The 25771-nt window shown below is 38.3% G+C and overlaps 1 protein-coding gene across 4 annotated transcripts in view; it reads left to right on the top strand.

Annotated features, from left to right (window-relative positions):
- The window catches only part of LOC309625955 (uncharacterized protein), a 180246-nt gene that overhangs the window by 146282 nt on the left and 8193 nt on the right, over positions 1–25771 (top strand). For 2 of the 4 annotated variants that reach the window (XR_014242810.1, XR_014242811.1), the window contains one exon: positions 21440–22124. The exons of 1 other annotated variant lie outside the window; for it this stretch is intronic. The gene's annotated coding sequence lies outside the window, so the exon portion shown is untranslated. Of the gene's footprint in view, positions 1–9555; positions 17567–21439; positions 22125–25771 lie in introns of those variants that run through there. One more of the 4 variants, XR_014242812.1, reaches the window with a different exon arrangement.

The following is a 25771-nucleotide window of genomic DNA, read 5'->3' as shown; positions in this document are numbered from 1 at the left end:
ATGGGGGGTGTGGGTTGTGGTGTGATGAATTGGGAGATTGGGATTGACATGTATACACTGATGTGTATAAAATGGATTAAAAAAAAAGATTTGCTTCTCATTCAATAAATGTTACTGGAAATCAGATATCCATGTGGAAAAGTAAATGATACTAAAAAAAACTTTATGTGGAACTACAAGTAAAAAGCAAAATGTTAAAACTGTAGAAGTAAAGCAGTCTATCTATGTCCACAAGGGAGAAAAGAATTACTTAAACCAAATTGTTAAGGGAAAAAATCATGAATACAATCAATTTATCAATCAATAAACAAAAATTAATATATTAAATATTTGATCAAATGTTCCAAAATAACAAACAAGCCACAGATGGGAAGAATAAATAGATTGACAGGGCAAATAATCTATAAAAAATTATCAATCAAACTATTTAAAGTTCTCATATATCTCTAAGAAAAAGACCAAAAAATGGAAAAAAGTTGAAGGATAAGAAGAGCAATTCACAGAAGGTAAATTTTTATCTGTCAATAAAGTGATGCAGAAGGGTTAAAATAGTGAAAAAAATGAAAATCAACTGAATGTTCATTGGCAGAATAGGTGAGTATAGTTTTCGATAATTATAAACTATATTATCCTTGGATTTTTGTATTTCCTGAAATTGTTTATTGAAATAGTCTTGATCTTGCCAACAATGTAAACAGAGCCACTAAGAGTGTCTGGTGGTATTCATTTAAGTTAAAATGTACGTGCCAATGGAGAGAAGTGGATTTAGGATAATTTTGTTTACATTTTCTCAGAGCAATATATTTTAAAGAGCAAAAAAACTGAACTAAAGTAACTAAATTTATACAAAAGAAAATGGCTGTTTGTGCTAAATAGCCTGATGTGCCTGAAATCTTAAGTATCTTCAGCTGAGGCAGGCGCGATCTAAATGGAAACAAAGTTGCTTTCTAATTGTACATTTGTGTTGGAGTGAAAGCTAATCTCAGAGAAGAGTGGAGAGTTCCTGGAGTATTAAGATCTGAAGAAAGATAATTTCCAGGACAAAAATATGAGCCAGAATGAAGGGGCCAGATGAAATTAATGTCCCAGTTTGGGAGTTAAGCAAGGTGGTCAAATTTAAAGACTGTAAGGAAGGTAATTAGGGAAGAAGGTGCACACTGCTGAGTGCAGAAGAAAAAAAGAAAAAAAAAAATCCAGTCACCTAAGGATGGCACTGTCTTCCAAAAATATGGATCTGATCTCATTTCCACTTAATAGCTTTTGATATCTCCCAATTGTCTATAGTTTTGGTGTCATACTCTTTCTGGAGCAAATTTGGTAGGATTGAAAAGCTATCACTGTAATTCCAAAGCTTTTGCATACATCATTCATAAGACTCTGCCCCTTGCTTCCTCTTTGGACACTTGTGCTCTTCCCGGCATCCACTGAGTAGAGTGGGCAAAAAGATGATGTTATCAATGGCTCTAAGATTCCATTTAAACTTAAAATAAGTCCTTGCAATTAAAGTGTAGGTAAGTCCTTAAATACCTTAAAATTCATGTAGAAGGTTCAGACCCTGGATCCTGGATCCTGTGGTTGCCTCAGTGTTGTGCAGAGCCTAAAACCTCAGGGTGGGGCCCGAGGCATCACACAGTGATGACAGATGGAATTTCCTCATCTTTTAATTATTGGTTGTGAAGCAAATTGGTGGCTAAAAGGAGTCTTGTATGATTTTACAATGCCATTGTGTCTGTGAGCTACCATCATAGCTTCACAGAATTTCTAGTGGTGTTAGTGAAACACCGTTATTTCTCAGTTATCTAGCTGCAATTTTCTTTCTTGTTTTCTTTATTTACTTTTTATTAATGAAGTACCCTTCACCTTCAATTTTAGGTCCACATTTTTACATAGTTCCTAAGAGGAAATTAGTAAATAAAAACTGATGAGAGCAACACCTTTATTTCTTCCCGGCAACCTCCACTATATAGGGAGTAGTCAGCCTCCTTTGTATCACAAAGACTGAGCTCAGAGCTTCATATTTTACTGGTATGAGAGACCCTCAGTCTGTGATGCCCCGCAGATTATTTTGTTTCCCAATCTGCATCATTATGGAAACAGAAGACTAGACAACGGAAGTTAGGAGGATAGATTCTGGCCATATAAAGTAGTAAAAGCTGGCTGACTACGGAGAACAGTATGGAGGTTCCTTAAAAACTAAAAACAGAGCCACCACATGATCCAGCAATCCCAATCCTGGGCACGTATCAAAACAAAACAAAACAAAACAAAAAAACAAAACACTAATTTGAAAAGATACATGCACTGCAACATTCATTGCAGCACTATTTACAGCAGCCAAGACGTGGGAGCAACCTAAGTCCATCAACAGACGAATGGATAAAGAAGATGTGGAATATATATACAATGGACTATTACTCAGCCATCAAAATAGTGAAATAATGCCATTTGCAGCAACATGAATGGACCTAGAGATTATCAGACTAAGTAAGTCAGAGAGAGAAAGACAAGTATCATATGATATCACTAATACGTGGAATCTAAAAAAAAATGCTACAAATGAGCTTATTTACAAAACAGAAATAAACTCACAGACACAGAAAACAAATTTATGGTTACCAAAAGGGAAGAGCGAGGAGGGATAAATTAGAAGTTTGGGACTGACAGATACACGCTACCTTAACATATACACATCACTATATATAAAACAGATAAAAACAAGGACCTATTGTGTAGCACAGGGAAGTATATTCAATATCTTATAATAACATATAACGGGAAAGATCCTATGACACTATAACGGTAGACAAACCCATAGAATGTACACCACCAAGAGTGAACCCTAAGGTAAACAAGGGACTTTGGGTGATAATGATGTGTCAATGTAGGTTCATCCTCGGTGAAAAAAAAACTATTCTGGTGAATTATATTGATAATGGGGGAAGCTGTGTTTACTGGAACACCCCAAAGCACTGCATTACATTCTCAATCCTAAAAGAATGCCAATGTTAACATCACATAACAAGTTACACTCAAGTTTCCCAGTTACTCCAGATTTTTTTTTGAAAGATATTATTTTTTAGAGCTGTTTTATGTTCACAGAAAGAGTAGTTTCACTGCCCTAAAAATCCTCTGTGGATAGGATATTCATCCTTCCTTCCCCCTCAAACCCTGGCAACCACTGATCTTTTCACTGTCTCTGTAGTTTTGCCTTTTCCTGAATGTCACAGAGTTGGAATCATACAGTCTGTAGCCTTTTCAGATTGGCTTCTTTCACTTAGCAATAGGCATTTAAGGCTCCTCCCTGTCTTTTCATGGCTTGATAGTTCATTTCTTTTTATCAGTGAGTAATATTCCATTGTCTGGATGTGCCACAGTTTATCCACTCACCTACTGAAGGACATCTTGGTTGTTTCCAAGTTTTGGAAATGATGAATAAAGCTGCTATAAACCTTCAAGTGCAGGTTTTTGAATAAACATATGTTTTCAATCCCTTTGAGTAAATACTGAGGAGCAATCACTCCAGTTTTAATCAAGGAACCACAGAGGTCCTGGGAAATCAGAGGGAAAAAAAATGGAAAATAAAATGAATACGTAAGCTGAAATGGAGCTCTTGAATTGTGCAGTATATTCAGAACATTAGAAAGTAGAAGAGAATGGTGATCCAGAGAGCTTCTCACCCATGAAATTAATATTTTGTGAGCAGGTTAATCTTCCTCTATCTATTGAGTCAGAATCGGGATTAGTCACACACTTCAGGTGACAGACTTGCCAAAACACCCTCTAGATTAGCCAAGGGGTGCATAGCCTTGCAAAGCAAATTCAAATATTAAAACAAACATCTTTCCAGAATGCACTTTCTTTCCACTGATGAACCTTCTGCCTTCTGTTTTCACCTAAAGCATTATGCCTGAGATGGAAATAGACATTGCATGTGCAGCCTTGTCATTTTCATGTCAGGGGACTGATTACAGTGATAGAGAGGTCTATAATGTGTCATGCTTCCTAGCATAAAAGCCACATTTCTCCTAAAATCATTTAATATTTCATTCCTAGAATACTCGTTGATGTCAACAGTCTGAATCCTTTTTACTTTTTGTGGTATTAATATAAGAAAGAAAAAGAAAGCATCAATATCCATAATAATCCCACAGATGTCACTTAAAATCAAGTACCAGATAATAGCGCCTGGCAGCCACCATGATGCTCAGTATTTTTATGATTCAGACAACATCGCAATCAGGTTAAACAAATAGTATTTTTTATTAAATGTCACTCAATCCCAGGGCAGCTTATTCATTTGTGTTCCGCTCAAATGACTCAAAGATGGTGGTTACACTCAAAAGACAGCTTGAGTAGGAACCTACGAATTCTATCAGTCAGTCTTACTCTGGAAGTAAAAGAATAAAAAAAAAAGGTCGGGGTTGGGGGTGGGAAGAAAATGGTTTGATGAGATAGAAGATGGAAACTGCGTTGTGCATTTAAGTAAAGCAAGTACTCTCTAAGGGCTAAAATTATTTGGCAAAGAAACTTATGAGTCCCACATGGCTCTTTCATTTCACAATCCGTGCATTTTCTAACTATTATATATAGAATGGATAAACAACAAGGTTCTACAGTAAAGCACAGGGAACTATATTCAATATCCTGTGATAAACCATAATGGAAAAGGATATGAAAAAGAATATATATATATATATATGTATGTATGTATAACTGAATCACTTTGCTGTACAGCAGAAATTAACACAACATTGTATTAAATCAACTATACTTCAATAAAACTTACAAAAAAAAGAATCCATGCATTTTCTGCATGAAGAACAATACAGGCAGACCTCCTTTTATTTTGTTTTGCAGATATTGCATTTTTTACAAATTGAAGGTTGGAGGCAACCCTGCATCCAGCAAACCTATCAGCACCATTTTTCCAAGAGCATCTGCTCCCTTTGTGGCTCTGTGTCACATTTCGGTAATTCCAGCAATATTTCAAAAATTTTCATTTTTATCATGTTTGCTATCATCATCTGTGATCGGTGATCTTTGATGTTTTGTAATTGGTTGGGTGGGCCATGAACCACGCTCATAAAAGATGGTGAACTTGATGGATTGTTGAAGTGAGTACAAGTGGCTTAGAATATTGCATAAACTTGGTGCAATATTCTTGACTGCAGTGGTCCTCTGATAGTCCTTGAGTAAGCTGTGCCTTTCCAGTCTGGTCATCGACATTTTAAGCTTAGACATTATGTTCTCTGAAATCTTCCCTGATCCACAAACTATGCCTCCTCTATCAACCACCAGCATACAGTATTATATGTATTAGTATTACAGTATTATCAGTATGCATCAGTATTTCCTACAGGAATATAGTGATCAATTTGTTTGTCTCCATTGCTGGACTGCACACTCCTGGTCTGGCATCCAGTGGCGCTCAGTAAATATACCTTGAATGAGTGAATAGGTGTACACAGTAGCATGAAATCAATTGAATTTTGTTGTTGTCTTCAACACTAAGGATATAGATAATACAGTTAAAACTACAGACGGCTAACCTGTAAACCATGACTCATGAACTAGTATCTCCATTCCTAAATACCCATTTGTGTTCCTGCTGATGTTTCCAAACTAAATAAAGATCAGGCTCCAGGGAAATCCCATTCCTTAAAACAACGTCACAAGAACACACATGCATTTCCATTTAAAGCAAGAGACTTCCAGGAGTAAAAATAAGTTGTGTATGTTTGATTATGAAATCTGGGAAAAAAGTCTGTTGTACCAGGGCCCACACTTTAGTTTGAAAGCGTTTAATGGATACGAATATTAATGTCATCATTTTGGAATCACATGTACTTTTTAACGTTTTCATTCTGTTCCATTTGGACAGTTTCATTGTGTTTGGCAACCCTGGGCAGTTGTATACATTCACTGAATTTTGAATCAAAACTATGGTATGTTACCTAAAACACCTACTAAATTTACCTTCCAGGATGGATAAATCATGATAATTTTTATATTAGGTGCTCAAACCTCCAATAATAATTTCTAATCTACATCCTAATTTCTGGTATCATCTTTATGTTACTTCTACATGTCTTTCTCCAGACATCAAATGTTTCAAAAGTATTATTAGCTGTCATAAGCAAAATTGTGGTCATTGTGATAAAATATCAAACTACTTTAAATATTTCATTTAACATAACACAAATTGCTAGCAATATTCAGTGGAAGATATTTTATATATATATTTACATGGCTTAAATTGCTGGGCGTGCAGTGGGGAAATTTTAAATTAACATAGTTGTGGCATAATTTCCCTGAGTCATAGATACCAGTGAAGAGGTACAGAGAAGCGCTCTGTGGTTACAGATCAATGAGAAATTATGGGATTTTTCTTGCTAATAAAGATTCAGTTTGTGTCTGTTTTTTTTTAAAGTTTGGCCAAGTATTCATGGTAGGGATACGTATCTGTAGTTTTGAATTTCTATATTTGAAATACATGCAATACCTCCATCAGATTTGTTGCAAGGGATCCAAATTTGGAAAATTCTTTATAAATTTTAAATGATCATTGAGTGGTTCCAGATCTTCCGTGGGCCTGATTTCTGGCTGACTGTCCTTCTTGGGGCCCAGATAGGAGGCAGGATGCCCACTGTCACTCACCCCCACCCAGAGCCCCTACTACCATCTGTCCACTCACAGCCTTGCTTTCAGAACAGCTGCCTGGGTCAGTTCTTTTGACTGAGATATATCAGAATTGGAATGTTTGAAAATGGATGGAAAATATTCATCATACCAAGTCTTAAATGGTCATGATTCTACTGCTTAAGAAATTCCAGGAATCGGGCTTCCCTGGTGGCGCAGTGGTTGAGAGTCTGCCTGCCAATGCAGGGGACACGGGTTCGAGCCCTGGTCTGGGAAGATCCCACATGCCGCGGAGCAACTGGGCCTGTGAGCCATAATTACTGAGCCTGCGCGTCTGGAGCCTGTGCTCCGCAACAAGAGAGGCCGCGATAGTGAGAGGCCCACACACCGCGATGAAGAGTGGCCACCGCTTGCCACAACTAGAGAAAGCCCTTGCACAGAAATGAAGACCCAACACAGCCATAAATAAATTAAAAAAAAAAAAAAAAAAGCAAACCTTTTAAAAAAAAAAAAAAGAAATTCCAGGAATCAACCTTGGGTGAACCAAAATACCATGAGGTGTCCGTGTGATGACATTTATGTGCTGAGATAGTGTTCCATTTTCCAGTGTTCTCACTTTCAAGCAACTCTTCACCTCTGCTGTGCTGTATTCAAAACATGTCGGCCAACTCTTTGATCATCTTTCCATCAAGAGATGGAATCTAATTCCTTTCTTCTTGAATATGGTCTTAGGGATGAAAAGAATGAGATTGAGATGATACTGAGTGATTTCTGAAACTAGCTCCTAGAGGACAGTCATCTCTCCCTCTTTCTCTCTCTCTCTCTCTCTCTCTCTCTCTCTCTATTTCTTTCTGTCTCTCAGGACGCTTGCTCTTGGAGTGTGGCCACCATTGACTGAGGGAGCCCCAGCCATGTGGAGTGGTCAAGGGTAGCATTAATATTGCCTCTAGTAGTAATTTTAATACGATATGTTTTGTCCTGACAATAAAATATAAGTGGGGCGGGTGTGCTTCCTTTCTGGGTAAAACCGTGAAAACCCCATGCTTCTCTCTTCCTATAGCAGACGGGGGTACAGCTGGGGAGATGCTGGATGGTGGTGCTTCCACCTGTCTGGGTTGCTGAGAAGTAAGAAGCCAACACACATGCGAGGCCTTGGCTCTTTAATCCTTAATTATGAGACGTTTAAAGGAAATGCATGAAAATGCCTAGGAATGTCTGAAAATAAGAAATGCAGTCGGAATAAAAAGTCTAGAGCTTTTCTTCCTGCTGGTGTCATCTGGTCACACCCTTCTTATTCTCTGAGACAACAACCTTGTACGTTTGCTGGAAAAAATGCTGGCACTGAAAGCCAGCGAGGAGATTGATATTTCTTCATAAGCAAATTTTGCTTTTTATATCTTATTTTCATTTTTGAGTCTATACAGAGGATACCTTTCATGTTAGACAGGTTTTCCATCTTTTGGTTCATCTAAGCTGAGGATAAAAAAAAAATTGAAGCATTGGAATGTCTTTCCATTGCCAGGAATGGAATGCATTAACATTTAAAATTAGCTAATTCTATTGATCGGCCTGCTGGAGGACATTGTTTAAATTGTTCTCCTTCTACCTCTGACATGTGGGCAAGTGGGAAGCAAACCAAACCTGGAGGGGAATGCGACACTCTTTGTGTTTAGGATGGAAGAAAGAGTGGGCAGAGCCAGTGTTGCCTTTTTTCTTTTATTCCAATTTCTTCTTTTTCTTTGCTCTTCCCTTTTTGTCTTTGCTAAGAAACGGGTTATTCTAAATTCCTCCTTCCCCCATCTTGCACGTAGCATATGATCAGCGGCAGAGACAGTTCATTTGCCCTCAACAGCATCCCTGCCAGGAGAATCCAGACAAGCTTTGAGTTGCTTCTAATTTCTATGGACTCACTTTTTAGCTCCAGGAAGATTGATGACAAAAGAACTATTTTTGGTGCCTCTAGGAAAGAAACACACCACAGCCTGTTATTTTCTGTAATCCTGCTGTTTGGAGAGAAAAGCACTCACAAAGCCATTCTTTATCAAATAGCACTGAATTCTCCTAGCTCTGTGGGTTTGTTCACTAGACTATCCACTTGGCTGAAGTGCATCACATCAAGGTGAACTAGCCCTACTGGTTCTCTCACCCAGCAAAGGGACCCAGGGTGCATTTCTCCTTCTGTCACACGCCAGATTATGTATCCTTAAAATATTAAAAGAAAAATCTTTAAGTGTTGAACAAGGATGTCATTTTAGTATCTCATCATGGGAGGTAATTTGAAAACGTTATCCCTCTATTCTTCTTAATCTCTGCTCCCACAAATATAAAGCATCCTAGCATATTCAAATTAAGGTTTGGCTAATGTCACCAAGTAGAGAAACCCCCCTGTGATGCCAGAGTAGTAAGGTTCTCATAATCTCTCCCTGCGTATCCATAATTCAACTGTGTGCACTTAATAGTAGTAGTGGGCACAGCCTATGTCAGCTATTAATGAAGAATATTCAAGAAAGAGAATGCATGGGTATAGTAACCTGGCAAGAAAACATAAACTTGTGAGAACAGAGTGAACTTATATGAACTCTCAAGCACTGTTCTACAGGATGAGTGTGAGAGGCACATGGGGACATAATTAAGATAATTTGGAGAATAATTTATGTCAATGCTGAGGACAGAAATTTTAAGAATCCGTAAGGCTTTAAACTTAGATGACTAATAGAATGTGGTGTCTTCAAATTAAAAAAAAAAAAGACTAATGGAAAGAGATTTAGAAAGATACAGTATAGGTAAGGAAAACTGGGATATGTTAGATTAGGAAGAGAAAACTGGTGATAGGGACTAATAAGTGTTCAAAATATTTAACAGTGTAATGGAGAAGAGGGTGAGGGTTAGCGGATATTTTTGTGTGTGTTTCTATAGGAGACTGGTTTAAGAAGAATGATAAAGATTAAAGACGATGGATCAAAAAGTTTAAGAAACATTTCTGTTCTAGCCCAACAATGAATTAGGAAGCCTTGGTAAGTAGTGAGCACTCATGGTGTTCAAGTTCAAAGTTAATGGTCCCTGAAGGTGTGGGGAGAATTCTTGCTTAGGGTGGGAAGCCTGTATCATTCTTTTTTTTTTTTTTTTTTTAACATCTTTATTGAAGTATAATTGCTTTACAATGGTGTGTTAGTTTCTGCTGTATAACAAAGTGAATCAGCTATATGTATACATATATCACCATATCCCCTCCCTCTTGTGTCTCCCTCCCACCCTCCCTATCCCACCCCTCTAGGTGGTCACAAAGCACCCAGCTGATCTCCTTGGGCTATGCAGCTGCTTCCCACTAGCTATCTATTTTACATTTGGTAGTGTATATATGTCTACGCTACTCTCTCACTTCGTCCCAGCTTACCCTTCCCCCTCCCTGTATCAAGTCCATTCTTTATGTCTGCATCTTTATTCCTGTCTTGCCCCTAGGTTCTTCAGAACCATTTTTTTTTTAGATTCCATATATATGTGTTAGCATATGGTATTTGTTTTTCTCTTTCTGACTTACTTCACTCTGTATGACAGACTCTAGGTCCATCCACCTCACTACAAATAGTTCAATTTCGTTTCTTTTTATGGCTGAGTAATATTCCATTGTATATATGTGCCACATCTTCTTTATCCATTCATCTGTCGATGGACACTTAGGTTGAGAAGCTTGTATCATTCTTAATTCCTCCCAGTACATCCTTCCAGTCACTCAACACCTACATCCAATCTATGATTAGGTCCTGTTAATTCTATAGATTTGTATATTAAATTAATACTTATTATGTGCTGCATACAAAGTAAGGTACTTGGATGATATTGGTGAAAAGCACAGAGATGCTTCCTGTTCTTGTGGGACTTATGCCCTAGTGGTCCCTATTAGATGTTACAGCCCTGTAAGCCTTCATTGTCTTCACCTGGGCAAAATTTTGTTTAGTTGTCCCTCATAAAATTAGTTTTCAGATTGACTTAATAATTATGACAGCTTGTGTACTAATTTGCTTTATCCAACTCTTTGAAAGCAGGATTGTATGTTATTGACTCCTGAATATCCAAGGCTTAACTAGGTTTTCCCATATGGTAGGCTCTCCTTTTTAATTCTGCCAATGTTTACTAAAATTAAAACACATTAATCAATGCTAAAAGTTTAATGTGATGTGTGTGGGTTTATGTGGAGTTCTACTTAAATTTAACTTATTTGTATTAGCTAAATAATTTATCTTGCTTTAATGAGGACTTATCTTGCCAGTTTTGTCAAGGTCCATCGGGGCTCTGTTACCAATTGGGATGCACGTTCTATACCTATAATCTGTTTGTTATCCTAAGTAGCACATCCTTAATATTATATAATTACTTTCATTACCCCAACACTGGTCTGGCCAGATTATATCATTCTTCACTTTAGTAGAATCAAACAGATTACATGTGGTTGGACAAAAAATGGGGTCACATTTTGAATATTAGTTTTTCAGAGCATGTGAAGCATCTATTTTTTGTGGCTTGTAAAAACATTGAGCCAAATTTGATCTCAGAAATTTAAATGATACTAACAGCAAAGCACATAAACTTTAGATAAATTTGAATTTCACTGCATTACCAATTCTACTCTCATAACCATTTCAGCAAAAATTGGTAAAAATGTCTAGAAATAGACTATACAAAAAATGAAAGCAAATTCATTTTTGTCATGTGGTGAACTTATAATCCAAAGTTCCTATCTATAATTTCCTGTGCTGTTAGTACATTGATCTCAACAGGATTATTGTCAGTGAAATGATAACAGTGTAAAAAATAGAATTTCCCACCGAGACAAAGAAATCTCATTGAATAACTGAAAGGTGATATCTACCCTGAAGTTTATTGTAAATATACATGCCCGTTGGGTTTTTTTCTCCCTTTCTCTGTAAGCTCTACTTTTCACGGGGTCATATATCTGAAGCCCTGAAGCATTCAGTATTATGAGCACAGGTTCAAGTGCATTAGAAACTCAGAACCTACCATAGTGTGTGCACACAGAGACTTAATAAATAGGTATACACACATCCCATTCTATATTTATAAAGACACATTGTTTGCCCCTTTTGTGTCCTGATTGAATGACTTCAATCCTTTATAAACTGGTTTACCCAAGAAGAATCTGTGTTTGCTCTTTAAATTATTCTGTCCTTAGTATTTATATTTATGTTTATTTAAAAAATACTTGTTTTTTGTAAAGCGGTTTTAGGTTTACAGTAAAAATTGAGAGGAAGGTGCAGAGATTTCCCACTTACCCCTGCCCCCCCCACAGAGCCTCCCCATTACCAACATCCCCCGCCAGATGGTACATTTGTTACAACTGATGAACCTACATGGACACGTCATCATCACCCAGAGTCCATAGTTTACCCGACGGCCACTCTTGGTGTTGTACAGTCTATGAGTTGGACAAATGTATAATGATATATAGTCACCATTATGGTATCAATATTTTAAAGAGTATTTTCATTGTCCTAAAAATCTTCTGTGCTCTGCGTATTCATCTTTCCCTACTTCAACCCTTGGCAACCGCCAGTCTTTTTCCTTTCTCCATAGTTTTGCCTTTTCCAGAATGTCATAGAGTTGGAACCATGCAGGATGTAGCCTTTTCAGATTGGCTTCTTTCACTTAACAATATGCAGTTAGAGTTCCTCCATGTCTTTTCATGGCTTGATGGCTCATTTCTTTTTAACACTGAATAATAATCCATTGTCTGGATGGACCGCAATTTATTTATCCATTACCTACTGAAGGACATCTTGGTTGCTTCTAACTTCAGGAAATTATGAATAAAATTGCTATAAATAATTGTGTGCAGATTTTTGTGTAGACATAAGTGCTCAAATCCCTTGGGTCAAACAGTTTTAGAGCTGCCCCCTTCCTTTCTGAAGTCAGTTTTGACTTGTTCTCATTTATTTAAGGTATGCCAAGTACTTCCAAAGCATTACATTTTTCCTTGTTAGTCAAGTTTCTTCACGTTTCCTGCCAGCAGAGAACTCTAATACGACAGGCCCTATAGTTGGGCCAGAGCCAACCAGCATGATTTACAGAGAGTTCTGTAAAACAACTAATTCCAGTTGTGCAATTCCAAGCTCAGAGCTTTGCTTGGACCACACTGCATCAGCCTGGGAGTGAGAAGTCAGTTCTTATCTGCTCTTATGGTAGCAACTCTGTGCACTGTTTTTGCACCTGGTGCAATTCTCCTGTTGTATGATTGTTCATCAGTGACTTACAGCTGGCCTTGGTAACTTGCTCCCTGACACATACTGATACTACATGCCTACATGAAGAACTAATGGCCTCAGACTTGATATATATTTTACATCATATATGGATTTGAAGGGAGAAAGTTGCTCTTCCTTAAGATGCAATGTGTTATTTGCTTACTCAGACGTTGTCAGTATGCATAACTGTGTAATTTCGGGTGGTGATTTTGGGGTCTAGAAGCTTGAACCTCTGTTCTAGTAAATACTGATTATTCTACCTGCTGTCCCTGCTGACTCTGCTGACTTCTGTATCCTTTAAGTGATAAGCCCTGATTGTTTTCCCCAAGTGCTTTCCATACCTGAGCTTTAGTCGGTCTGATTCAATTGGTAATGTATCAATCCTGCGGTTGAGAGTTCATATACTTGATGTTTGTATATTGCTCTAATTCTAAGTAATCTTTTCATAATTTTATGTTAATAATATTTCCTACTTTTGAACATAGTGGTCTGCTTATTGGAAAGAAATGATCCAAATATTTAAATGCGAAAAAGATGCTCTTCCCATGTTTGTTGTCATTGTTGATTTGTTTGTTTATTTTTGTTTTTCAGTAGAGTTGGTTTCCTAGAAGACTGGATTCTAAATATAGCTTTTTCCATGGCCTTGTGACCTTTAACATTCAAGCTCAGATAGTTATTGTTTAAATAGATACCAAAAAAATCTGTTGTGTTAACTTGCTGGGTTGTTGTGGAAATTGAATGATACAGAATCTATGATTTATGTACATGGAAGCAGATTTAGACTAGCATAGTCCAAATCTTTTCATTGTATGGATATAAAATTGAGGCCCAGATAGAGTGATTAAATTACCAGGATTGTGTAGCTAATTAAAAGCCTTGTAAAGGATATAACATATTTTCTAAATGTAATGAACAAAACAAGCAAACAAACAAAAAAACTCCCTAAAAACTGGAATGTGATATAAAAAGGAAGAAAATATTCTTCTCCTTATTTCCAGGAACTGTTTGTTCCCAATATGATGTATAGGATGATTGAAGACTAAAAGTAAAATCTAAGCTATAATTCATTTGAGGTAAGATACCCAAACTGTGAATTTACTCTGACAGAACTATACAAACTGGAAGAAAACCTTTCAGAACGCTGTTTATATCTGCCATCACTCATTTTTTTCTTCTCTATAAAATAATAGCATCTTTTGAAGTCAAAATAGTGATAAAGAAAAGGGACTTCTGGGTAAACTGGGGAGTTTTTACATTTGATTTTATCTTCATTTCCTCCTGGGAGGGAAAATATGAAAAAATAAATTGTCTAATGTGTTTGACCTTATTAAGAGGTGTTTTGCATTTATATTGAAGAGTTTGAAGAGAATTAGAGATCGATGCTTAGAAAAGTAAGGACATTTGTTCATATTTTAGTTCTTCCCTTCAGCAGATATTGATCAAGCTTCTGCCCAGGGCCCTGTTCTCAATGCTGGAGATGCAGTAGTGACCAAAAGACAAAGGTGGGGGTGAGGGCAAGGATGTGGCTGGTGTTATGAGGAACAGCAAGGAAGCCAGAGGCTGGGAAAGAAGGACCAAAGGGGAAGTGTGTAGGGATGAGGTGGAAAGGAGGTGGGGAGGGTAACAGATGGGCAGGTGGGACTCAGCCTTCAGCCATTGAAGGGCTTGGCTTTTACGCTGATGGAGAAGGAAAGCATTTTCATGGCTTTGGGCAGATACTTATATGCCAACAAGATCACACTGGTGCTGTTCTGAGAATGGAATCTAGCGGACAAGGACAGATGCAGTGTGACAGGTGAGGAGGATTATTTGTGAAGTGTAGGCAGGACTGTGTGTGTCTTGGGTACAGGTGGGAGCACGGAGTGTGGTGAGATGAGGCTGGCTGTGGGCACATCCTGATGGCACACCTGGTAGGTCTTGCACTTGGCTTGGGTATTGGATAAAGAATGAGTTAGAGAAGAATTCAAGGGTTTTGGCCTGAGCAACAGGAAGGATGGAGTTCTCGTTCATGAATATGGAAAATTTTGTTCAAGGAGGCATTTTGGGGCCTGAGCTGGGGCCATGGAGGTGGTGTAAAATCAGGAGTTTTGTTTTGGGCATGGTCATGCTAAGTGTTTATTGGACAGATGTCCAAGTAGAGATTTAGACAGTCCAATATACAAGTTAGGGGTCCAGGAGAGGTGTCCAGGCTAAATGCAACATGGTGTCGTTGGCATATACATAACACTTAAAGCCACACATCCTGTTGCTTTAGGAGGGAGTAAGTGTAGGCAGACGATAGGCCCAAGGACTGAGCTCCACATTGCCTGGACATTTAGCAGGTGGAGAAAGAAGAAACCAGTAGAGGAAATGAAAGCAGCAGCCAGTGTGGTCCAGGAAAAATTAGGCTTGTGTGATGTTTGAAACCAAATGAAGTGGTTTCCATAAGGGCAAGTGACCAACTGCCAAGTGCAGTTGTAAAAGGAAGATAAGAAATGTCTACAGGATTTCATCACCTTGGGGGGAAGGCTCATCTGAGTAGGCTCAAGAGCAGTGGGAAGACAGCAAGTATATATATATATATATATATATATATATATATATACTTCTTTTGAGGAGATTTTCTGAAGAGAGGAGCAGAGAAGTGGAATGATGGCAATGAAGTGGGATCAGGAGGGGTTTGTGTACTTGTTTATTTATTTTTCACGTGCCTATATACTGATGGGAATGATCTAGTAAGAAGAAAAGGAGGAAAAAGGATGATTTTTAAAAAAAGTTTCTGCTCCTAATAAGTTCCGTAATTAGTTTTCTACAAGTTAATTTTAACTTTATAGGACTGCGAAGTTTTGACAAAGTTACTTGTCCACAGACAGTGGGGTGACCCTGAGGTAGGTGTTTGCGAACTGCTCCAGCTTGATATTAAAGGTTCATGCAATCGTTTCATACCATATCTCAAATCTGGGAATAATTTTTCTGAACAGCAATATTTGGGGGATGATTTAGTGCACACTTTTCAGAGTTGGCCTTCTAAGAGCACAGAGAGTCCAATGGTCAGCAGAAGAAGAACCGACCGGGGTGGACTTGATGCTGCTCTGGGTGAATTTATTAACTTCTCATGCAAAGGAAGACAGGCCATCAGCAGGGCAGTGGAAGTAGGAAAAATAGTAGTTACTCAACGATGACAAACAAGTATGTAGCACAATATTTGGCTCAGTTGTAAGCAACGCCTATAGTGGTAAAATATAAGCAATGCATGTAGATTTAAAGAAAAATAGATATTTAACAATATCGAAAGAATGACAAAAAGAAGGATGCTACCGAGTGGGGCTTTGCAGGAGTGAAATTCTAATATTTCATAATAGGAAGTCGAGGTTAATATCTACAATTGATGAGCCAAGTAATAGTAGTATGAAAATATGATTTAGAAATAGGGAAACACCAGAAAAAGCAGAACTGGGGTTGGCACGGGGGAGGGGTTGATTTTCATAATGAGGCTTATCATAGGATGTGGATTTTTAAATTTGACATTAAAATAGGAAAATGGAGGAACAGGGCTGTAGAGAATGATGGATAAAGCTCTACATGTGGGGCTTCTTTCATGTAACACTCTTGCCCCATTTTATTAGCTTACAGAGGTATCGTATTAAGAAACTGTCAATATACCCACATTCTCAGTAAAGGATGCTAAGTATCCTTTAAATTATTCCTTAAATTGCAGATAATTAGTTACATTTAAAAATTTATCATTAAACATCTACCAAATTATTTAAATTAAGTTGACTATTATTAGAGAGGGCTTTCTGGAATAGAAGGGGCAAGTATATTCTGTGTTTTGTTTTTGTTTTACAAAACAAACACTGCTTATAATCATGTCTGGTGCACTGATGGATTCGGTTTGCTTACAGTTTATTTAAGATTCTTTTCCAAAAATATTCATAAGCGAAATCAATGTGAGATTTTTTCAGTACAATTTTTGTGAAGTTTTCAGATCAATGTTTCACCTGATTTATGAAAATGATTTGGGAATTTTCTTTCTTTTTCCATGATCTGGCATAGATCCACATTCGGGAAGCTAAGTACTTCCACACATACAATGTAACTGTGGCTTTAAGGGGACTGGGACGCAAATCATTGGGCTGATCAATGTCAGCTCCCTTTTCCTTCATCCTCAGGCTTAAAAGCAAAAGACCCCAAAGCCGCAGTGTCCCACGTATAGGATCCCACATGGCTGCAGGTTAGAGATGAGTCCCAGTACTTGAGCAGACTCCCCCTCCTGGGGGACTGGTGGCCCTCAGCTCTCTGTAGATGACAACAGGCAACGTGAGGATGTCAAATCCTCTTGTAGGAACTGCCTCCAGTGATGGGGTTTGGGATTTGCTCTTTCGGTTGGTGGTCACATTACCAGATTCTTTACTCATATGAATAATTAACTTTCATGAAATTGCTTCTATTAAAATATAAAAATATTTGCCTCTCCCCCAAACCTTAAAATTTAAAACAATTTCTGTTCTTTCCTAAACTTCATTCATCATTTAGGTCAAGGCATGTTTGGGATGGATTGGGAGGTGAAAGGAGGAAGGAAAATAACAGGTTTAACAATAAACCACAACTGTAACATTGGATGAAGTATATTATCTGTGACTACACTTTTTTATAGGTTGACACAATTTTACAAAACACATTCTTTTTTTTTTAAATTAATTTATTTTATTTTATTTATTTTTGGCTGCATTGGGTCTTCGTTGCTGCACGCGGGCTTTCTCTAGTTGTGGCGAGCGGGGGCTACTCTTGTTGTGGTGTTCAGGCTTCTCATTGTGGTGGCTTCTCTTGTTGCGGAGCACGGGCTCTAGGCACGTGAACTTCAGTAGTTGTGGCTCTCGGGCTCTAGTGCGCAGGCTTAGTAGTTGTGGCGCAAAGGCTTAGTTGCCCCGCGGCATGTGGGACCTCCCCGGACCAGGGCTCGAACCTGTGTCCCCTGCATTGGCAGGCGGATTCTTAATCACTGTGCCACCAGGGAAGCCCCAAAACACATTATTAATGTCTAGGTTTATTGGACATTCCCTGATACCTACAGGTTCACTATGGGGCAAGTGAAATCTTAAATTTTATTTACTTACAAACTATCATTTTTCTACATATTTTAAATTGCAGTTTTCTTAACATTAGAAATTTGTTTACTGAGCCTCTATCTGCAGTCACTAGAAAGTAAAATGTGTGTGTGGGTTTTTAAATAATGAAGATGAAGTGGACTTTTACTTTTCTCCTTATTTACATTTTCACAATGAAGGTTAAATAGTGTAACAAATTATATGCAAACGTTTGCCAGAGACAGTTACCTTAGGTCATTTATAATTAGGATGCATTTGAAATCTCCAGAAAACATATTCTCTGTGACTTAAGGCTAGTTTCTTTAAACCACAGGCTTAGGAAATTCTAAAGAAGACATGAATAAGAACTTAAAATTTAGCTTATCAGATATGTTAAGAATTTGTTTATTCATCTAATAGAGCCCTTGAATTGTAAGGGTCAATCCTTGTATTGCTTTGCACATGAAATGGTGTTAAAACCATTTGATACCACGGCTTTCAAAATGCCTTAACCAGGCATTTGGCATTAAAGTGGAACTGTCCATAACCTCAAAACTACTGAAGAAAAGGAAACTGTCTGTTTCTGTCCACTTGAGTATAAACCTGCCTGAAGTCACAGTATCTGGGAAACACAAATGCAGAGTGAGAAGGGCCACACTTCACTCACATCAGCACCCTGATGGAAGCAAAGGAAGCAGCTCTCACTGGACAGCTGGAGCGCCTGTTGCTAAAGAGAATACAAAAAATTTATTTTCTAACATTACGGAGGCACATATTTTTTCTTCTTTAAGTTTAAACACTTCCTGTGCACCGAAGAGAGAACTAGTTAGTGTGCTAGCTGGCTTACGACAGTTAAATGTTGAGAAGATAAGGTTTCTAGACAACTGAGCCTCATGTCTGAGAGAAAGAGTGGATGTGGAAATTATGTGACTGAGCAAAGATGAAAGAAAAAAGAAAAAATACTGTATAATTTAGAGTCAATTAAAGGCTGTTAAATGCCCCATAACCCATAACTTCTTCATCTTTCCTTAGAGTAATGAAACATTTTTAAAAGCTAAGTCTCAGAACAAGAACTCTAATGTCATTTAATATGTATATATATACACATATATATATTCAATTCATTAAATATTGTAAGACAGAAAAGATTAGCAAGTTAAAAATTTGCAAAAATTACCCAAAATATTTTTTGGTAATTCTCAGTTGATCAATTAATCACTTTAACCTAACACTGAAGGATTGAGGTGCGGCACTCTGATTCAGACCATCAGCCCAGGCCTCCTTCCTACCCAGACGTCAGGGCACGTCACGTGGTACATGACCGAGGTAGTTTTAGGACCCTTCCCAGAGAGAAGCATCAGTCCCTCCCTGGAAGTGCCACAGTAATCTGTCTCTGATTTTCTTATGCTTGAGATTGCGACCTATACATTTGGGTCGTTTTGACTTAAGGCTGTTAAACAGTTATTAGACTCAAACTTATTTGTAAACATCATCTCCTTTCTTCTCTGCCATAGCTTCTGTGACAGAGGACTTCTATGCATGTTCTGAGTACCCGTTCTGTGCCAGTTGTGCTATTAAGTGTTTTTTTTTTGAAAATTGTTTTCTTTGTTTTTTAAGCATTGATTGCCTACTCTAACCTAAGTCTAAATTACCTTGCGAGGGGCTTCCCTGGTGGCGCAGTGGTTGAGAATCTGCCTGCCAATGCAGGGCACACGGGTTCGAGCCCTGGCCTGGGAGGATCCCACATGCCGCGGAGCGACTGGGCCCGTGAGCCACAATAACTGAGCCTGCGCGTCTGGAGCCTGTGCTCCGCAACAGGAGAGGCCGCAGTGGTGAGAGGCCCGCGCACCGCGATGAAGAGTGGCCCCCGCTTGCCGCAACTGGAGAAAGCCCTCGCACAGAAACGAAGACCCAGCACAGCCATAAATAAATAAATAAATAATAAAAATTGTATAACTTAAAAAAAAAAACAAACAGATTTAAGATTTAAATTACCTTGCGAGATGAAGAAGCTGAGGCTTGGAAGTCGCGTGTGTATAAGGCACACGGTTATTATAGCATCGCATTGAGGACTGGGTGTGCCTTACTTTCAAGCCCAGGTCTGACCATCCACCAGGGCCTCAGTGAGCTCAGCAGACAGCGTAGCTAATACTGTTCCCCGTGAGTGACTATGGACCTTCCAGGCACCTTCCTGTCCTCTTTCTCCCCAGAGCTGCCTCCTTTGTTTTAAATAACAGCACGGTGGCATTTCTTTCTCTCCTTACTCATTTTCTCTCCCATCTCTCTTCTCTGCATGTCTTCAGTTTCCCCTAAGGCTGGAAAGATCCAGAGAATGGAAAGAGGATGATTAAATCTGGGCTGCTGTCTCCATGATCAGATCTGACAAGTCCCATGATTGTTTTGTTGGCAATCGGGCCCCTTTTTTGATGGATGTTTCTCTCCACCACTAGACCATAGCTCTCTGAGGTCCATAGTTCTGCTTTGTTCTAATATTTTATCTATTGATCCCTGAAACTGTGCTGAGACCACGGGCCTGCTTATGTGATAAACGAATACACAGGTTAACCCAAAATGAAAATTGCATGTAGAGTTGTGCCTATTTTCCAAATTTTTTCTATTTTATTTTTTCTAATTTTTCGAGTTTGCTTTTCCAAAACTATTTTAAATCATGAAGATGATTGCCGGCATCCCTGCCTTGTTTCTCATTTCACTGGAGGTCCTTCCAATGGTATACAATGAAACATAATACTGAATATTAGTTTGACATACGTTTTAATGAAATTTCACTGATTTATTTTTCCTTTCTTAGGAATGGATGGTAAATATTATCAAAGACTTTTTGGCAACTCTGAAGCAGTATTACACTTTGTTTCCTCAACATATTAGTATTGCAACTAAATAATATAATTTCAAATATTAAATTAATAATTTATTCCTGGGAAGAACAGTATATGGGGGGTATATTATTCTTTTAATATACTTCTGAGGTATGTTTTGTTTCAATACTCTCATGTTCAATTTGTCTGTTTTGTCTCTAGGTTTCTTTCATTTTAGACTGCTTCCCACCCTCAGTTTAGGAATCAGTAAATTTGGTTTCACAAGACAAATAATTTCACGGCATTTCTTTTTCTCTGTGTTATGGATGAGTTTCTAAAAATTAGGGAATTTTCCTTTTCTAAAAAGTTTGAAAAAAGATGTTCACTAAGCTCTCCATGATGGTTACATGAGAAGGACGATTTCTCGATTTCTCTCGTCATGATAGACGTCGATTTAGACGTCTCAGTACAATTCTGGCAATCGCCCTTTCCTAGGAGGACCTAGGAAATCAACCACCCCATAAGAGTTTCAAACTCATTGCACAGATTTGCACCTGCATCTGGGTGTGATACCTTGTAGTTGTTAGTTTGCTCTGGTTCTATGTTTATTTCTGTCTTGGCTAATTTATAACTTCCGCTTCTCAACCTCTTTCATTGGCAGGAAAGTTCCCCTCTCTTCCCTTGCAGGACTGGGCCAGCTCCTGTAAGACAGGATGCAAGACATGGGGCTTCCCTGGTAGCACAGTGGTTAAGAATCCGCCTGCCAATGCAGGGGACATGGGTTCGAGCCCTGATCTGGGAAGATCCCACATGCTGCGGAGCAACTAAGCCTGTGCACCACAACTACTGAGCCTGCGCTCTAGAGCCTGCGAGCCACAACTACTGAAGCCTGCGTGCCTAGAGCCCATGCTCCACAACAAGAGAAGCCACCGCAATGAGAAGCCCATGCACTGCAATGAAGAGTAGCCCCCACTCGCCGCAACTAGAGAAAGCCTGCGTGCAGCAACAAAGACCCAACACAGCCAAAAATAAATAAAAATAAAATAAATAAATTTATAAAAAAAAGAGAGGATACAAGACAAAGTTCACACCTACATCCCCTTTGCCCAGCACACACTCATGAGCACACACACACACACACACACACACACAGGTGAAATCCAAACCTGTCCCATCCAGTCCACTGATATAATTTGAGGGAACACAGGCATGCCTTGGACACATAGCAGTCCCATATTTAGGTTCTTCCAAGCATGGTTCTTCTTTTTTTTTTTTTTTTTTTTTTTTGGGATGAAATAAATATTTATTGAACACCGGGATGTGATAGGGATTTTTAAAAATATTATTACATCAAATCTTCAAAGTAACCTACCAGATGGGCGATTCCCATTTTTAAGTGAGGAAAAAACTGACTTAAAGAGTAGTGAAGAAATGTCACTTGCAAAAGAAATAGTGAAGGTCTTAATTAAACCCAGATTTTCTGATGTCCAATACAGAGATTATCCTATCACATTACACTGTGACCCTCTTATGTGTTGATTTACTTTTTATTTCCTTGTACATTTTCTATTCCTTTTTTTTTTTTAACATCTTCATTACAGTATAACTGCTTTACAATGGTGTGTTAGTTTCTGCTGTATAACAAAGTGAATCAGTTATACATATACATATGTCCCCATATCTCTTCCCTCTTGCATCTCCCTCCCTCCCACCCCTCTAGGTGGTCACAAAGCACAGAGCTGATCTCCCTGTGCTATGAGGCTGCTTCCCACTAGCTATCTATTTTACATTTGGTAGTGTAAATATGTCCATGCCACTCTCTCACTTGGTCCCAGCTTACCCTTACTCCTCCCCGTATCCTCAAGTCCACTCTCTAGTAGGTCTGCATCTTTATTCCTATCTTGCCCCTAGGTTCTTCTGACCACTTTTTTTTTCATTTTTTAAGATTCCATATATATGTGTTAGCATATGGTATTTGTTTTTCACTTTCTGACTTACTTCACTCTGTATGACAGCCTCTAGGTCCATCCACCTCACTACAAATAACTCAGTTTCGTTCCTTTTTATGGCTGAGTAATATTCCATTGTATATATGTGCCACATCTTCTTTATCCATTCATCTGTTGATGGACACTTAGGTTGCTTCCATGTCCTGGGTATTGTAAATAGAGCTGCAATGAACATTTTGGTACATGACTCTTTTTGAATTATGGTTTTCTCAGGGTCTATGCCCAGTAGTGGGATTGCTGGGTCATATGGTAGTTCTATTTTTAGTTTTTTAAGGAACTTCCATACTGTTCTCTATAGTGGCTGTATGAATTTACATTCCCACCAACAGTGCAAGAGTGTTCCCTATTCTCCACACCTTATCCAGCATTTATTGTTTGTAGATATTTTGATGATGGCCATTCTGACCGGTGTGAGATGATATCTCATTGTAGTTTTGATTTGCATTTCTCTAATGATTAATGATGTTGAGCATTCTTTCATGTGTTTGTTGGCAATCTGTATATCTTCTTTGGAGAAATGCCTATTTAGGTCTTCTGCCCATTTTTGGATTGGGTTGTTTGTTTTTTTGATATTGAGCTGCATGAGTTGCTTGTATGCTTTGGAGATTAATCCTTTGTCAGTTGCTTCATTTGCAAATATTTTCTCCCATTCTGAGGGTTGTCTTTTCGTCTTGTTTATGGTTTCCTTTGCTGTGCAAAAGCTTTTAAGTTTCATTAGGTCCCATTTGTTTATTTTTGTTTTTATTTCCATTCCTCTAGGAGGTGGGTCAAAAAGGATCTTGCTGTGATTTATGTCATAGAGTGTTCTGCCTATGTTTTCCTCTAAGAGTTTGATAGTGTCTGCCCTTACATTTAGGTCTTTAATCCACTTTGAGTTTATTTTTGTGTATGGTGTTAGGGAGTGTTCTAATTTCATTCTTTTACATGTAGCTGTCCAGTTTTCCCAGCACCACTTATTGAAGAGGCTGTCTTTTCTCCACTGTATATTCTTGCCCCTTTTATCAAAGATAAGGTGACCATATGTGCATGGGTTTATCTCTGGGCTTTCTATCCTGTTCCATTGATCTATATTTCTGTTTTTGTGCCAGTACCATACTGTCTTGGTTACTGTAGCCTTGTAGTATAGTCTGAAGTCAGGGAGCCTGATTCCTCCAGCTCCGTTTTTCATTCTCAAGATTGCTTTGGCTATTAGGGGTCTTTTGTGTTTCCATACAAATTGTGAAATTGTTTGTTCTAGTTCTGTGAAAAATGCCAGTGGTAGTTTGATAGGGATTGCATTGAATCTGTAGATTGCTTCGGGTAGTATAATCATTTTCACAATGTTGATTCTTCCAATCCAAGAACATGGTATATCTCTCCATCTATTTCTATCATCTTTATTTTCTTTCATCAGTGTCTTATAATTTTCTGCATACAGGTCTTTTGTCTCCTTAGGTAGGTTTATTCCTAGGTATTTTATTCTTTTTGTTGCAATGGTAAATGGGAGTGTTTTCTTAATTTCACTTTCAGATCTTTTATCATTAGTGTATAGGAATGCAAGAGATTTCTGTGCATTAATTTTGTATCCTGCTACTTTACCAAATTCATTGATTAGCTCTAGTAGTCTTCTGGTAGCATGTTTAGGATTCTCTATGTATAGTATCATGTCATCTGCAAACAGTGACAGTTTTACTTCTTCTTTTCCAATTTGTATTCCTTTTATTTCTTTTTCTTCTCTGATTGCTGTGGCTAAAACTTCCAAAACTATGTTGAATAATAGTGGTGACAGTGGGCAACCTTGTCTTCTTCCTGATCTTAGTGGAAATGGTTTCAGTTTTTCACCATTGAGGACGATGTTGGCTGTGGGTTTGTCATATATGGCCTTTATTATGTTGAGGAAAGTTCCCTCTTTGCCTGCTTTCTGGAGGGTTTTTATCATAAATGGGTGTTGAATTTTGTCAAAAGCTTTCTCTGCATGTATTGAGAGGATCATATGGTTTTTCTCCTTCAATTTGTTAATATAGTGTATCACGTTGATTGATTTGCGCATATTGAAAAATCCTTGCATTCCTGGGATAAACCCCACTTGATCATAGTGTATGATCCTTTTAATGTGCTGTTGGATTCTGTTTGGCAAGCACGGTTCTTAAACGTTGATCCTGATTTTATTTAGTTGGTACCACCTGGTGTGGAAAAGCCAAACTCCACTTTAGATGTTTGTTCCTCTTTTGATTGTGATACATTTGATTTATTTCTGAGAGGCATAGGAAGAGAAGTATATGAACATACACTTACTGAACCATCTTTCTCATCATTTCTCATTTCTCATTACGAAGCCACTGTAAGATTGTCCTCTGACAATGAGAAGCACCCCCGGGCTCAGAGCTGATGCTGAGCCCTCCCTGCAACCTACCCCTCATGTCCAGTAAATGAATCTCCTTAGGAAAACAAATATCCAGAAAGCTTCCTGTTTACACAGGCCTCGAAAATGGGCTGTTAGAAACAATGTGAAGCTTTGGGACAGATCCTTAATCACAGTCCAAATGTATGCAGTTGTCTTAGTGCTAAGGATGTCATGCTGCCCAGTCTGAAGAATAATTTCATTGATCAGTAAGAATTAAAGCTAAAGTTACAATTACCAAATGCCAGGCTTGATGCTAGGCGCACATTCGTGCATTTATCCGTCTGGTAATCACAGGAACTTTATGCTTTACTGAAATTATCTACATTTTACAGATAGGAAAGCTGAGGCTCAGAGAGGTTACAAGCAGAAACTTCAGGATCTCAACTAGAAAGTGAAGGAGTTGGCCTTCAGAGTCTTTTTAGTACATCTGCTGGTTTCATCAAAACCATATAGTACCAACATGGAAGTTTTAAGAATTTGCTCCATTGGATAAGGAATCTGTAAAAATCTTTAGCAGTCTCTCTTTGCTACCATATCCCCAACCACACTTAGCACTCAGCTCTGTCCTCTGAGCCAGCCACATCCTATAAGTGACCTGGAG

Source organism: Balaenoptera borealis, assembly GCF_965194805.1.
Source record: "Balaenoptera borealis genome assembly, chromosome: 3".
Taxonomy (NCBI): Eukaryota; Metazoa; Chordata; class Mammalia; order Artiodactyla; family Balaenopteridae; genus Balaenoptera; species Balaenoptera borealis.
The sequence above is the reverse complement of the archived record's forward strand: the minus strand, read 5'-3'. Positions and strand labels throughout refer to the sequence as shown.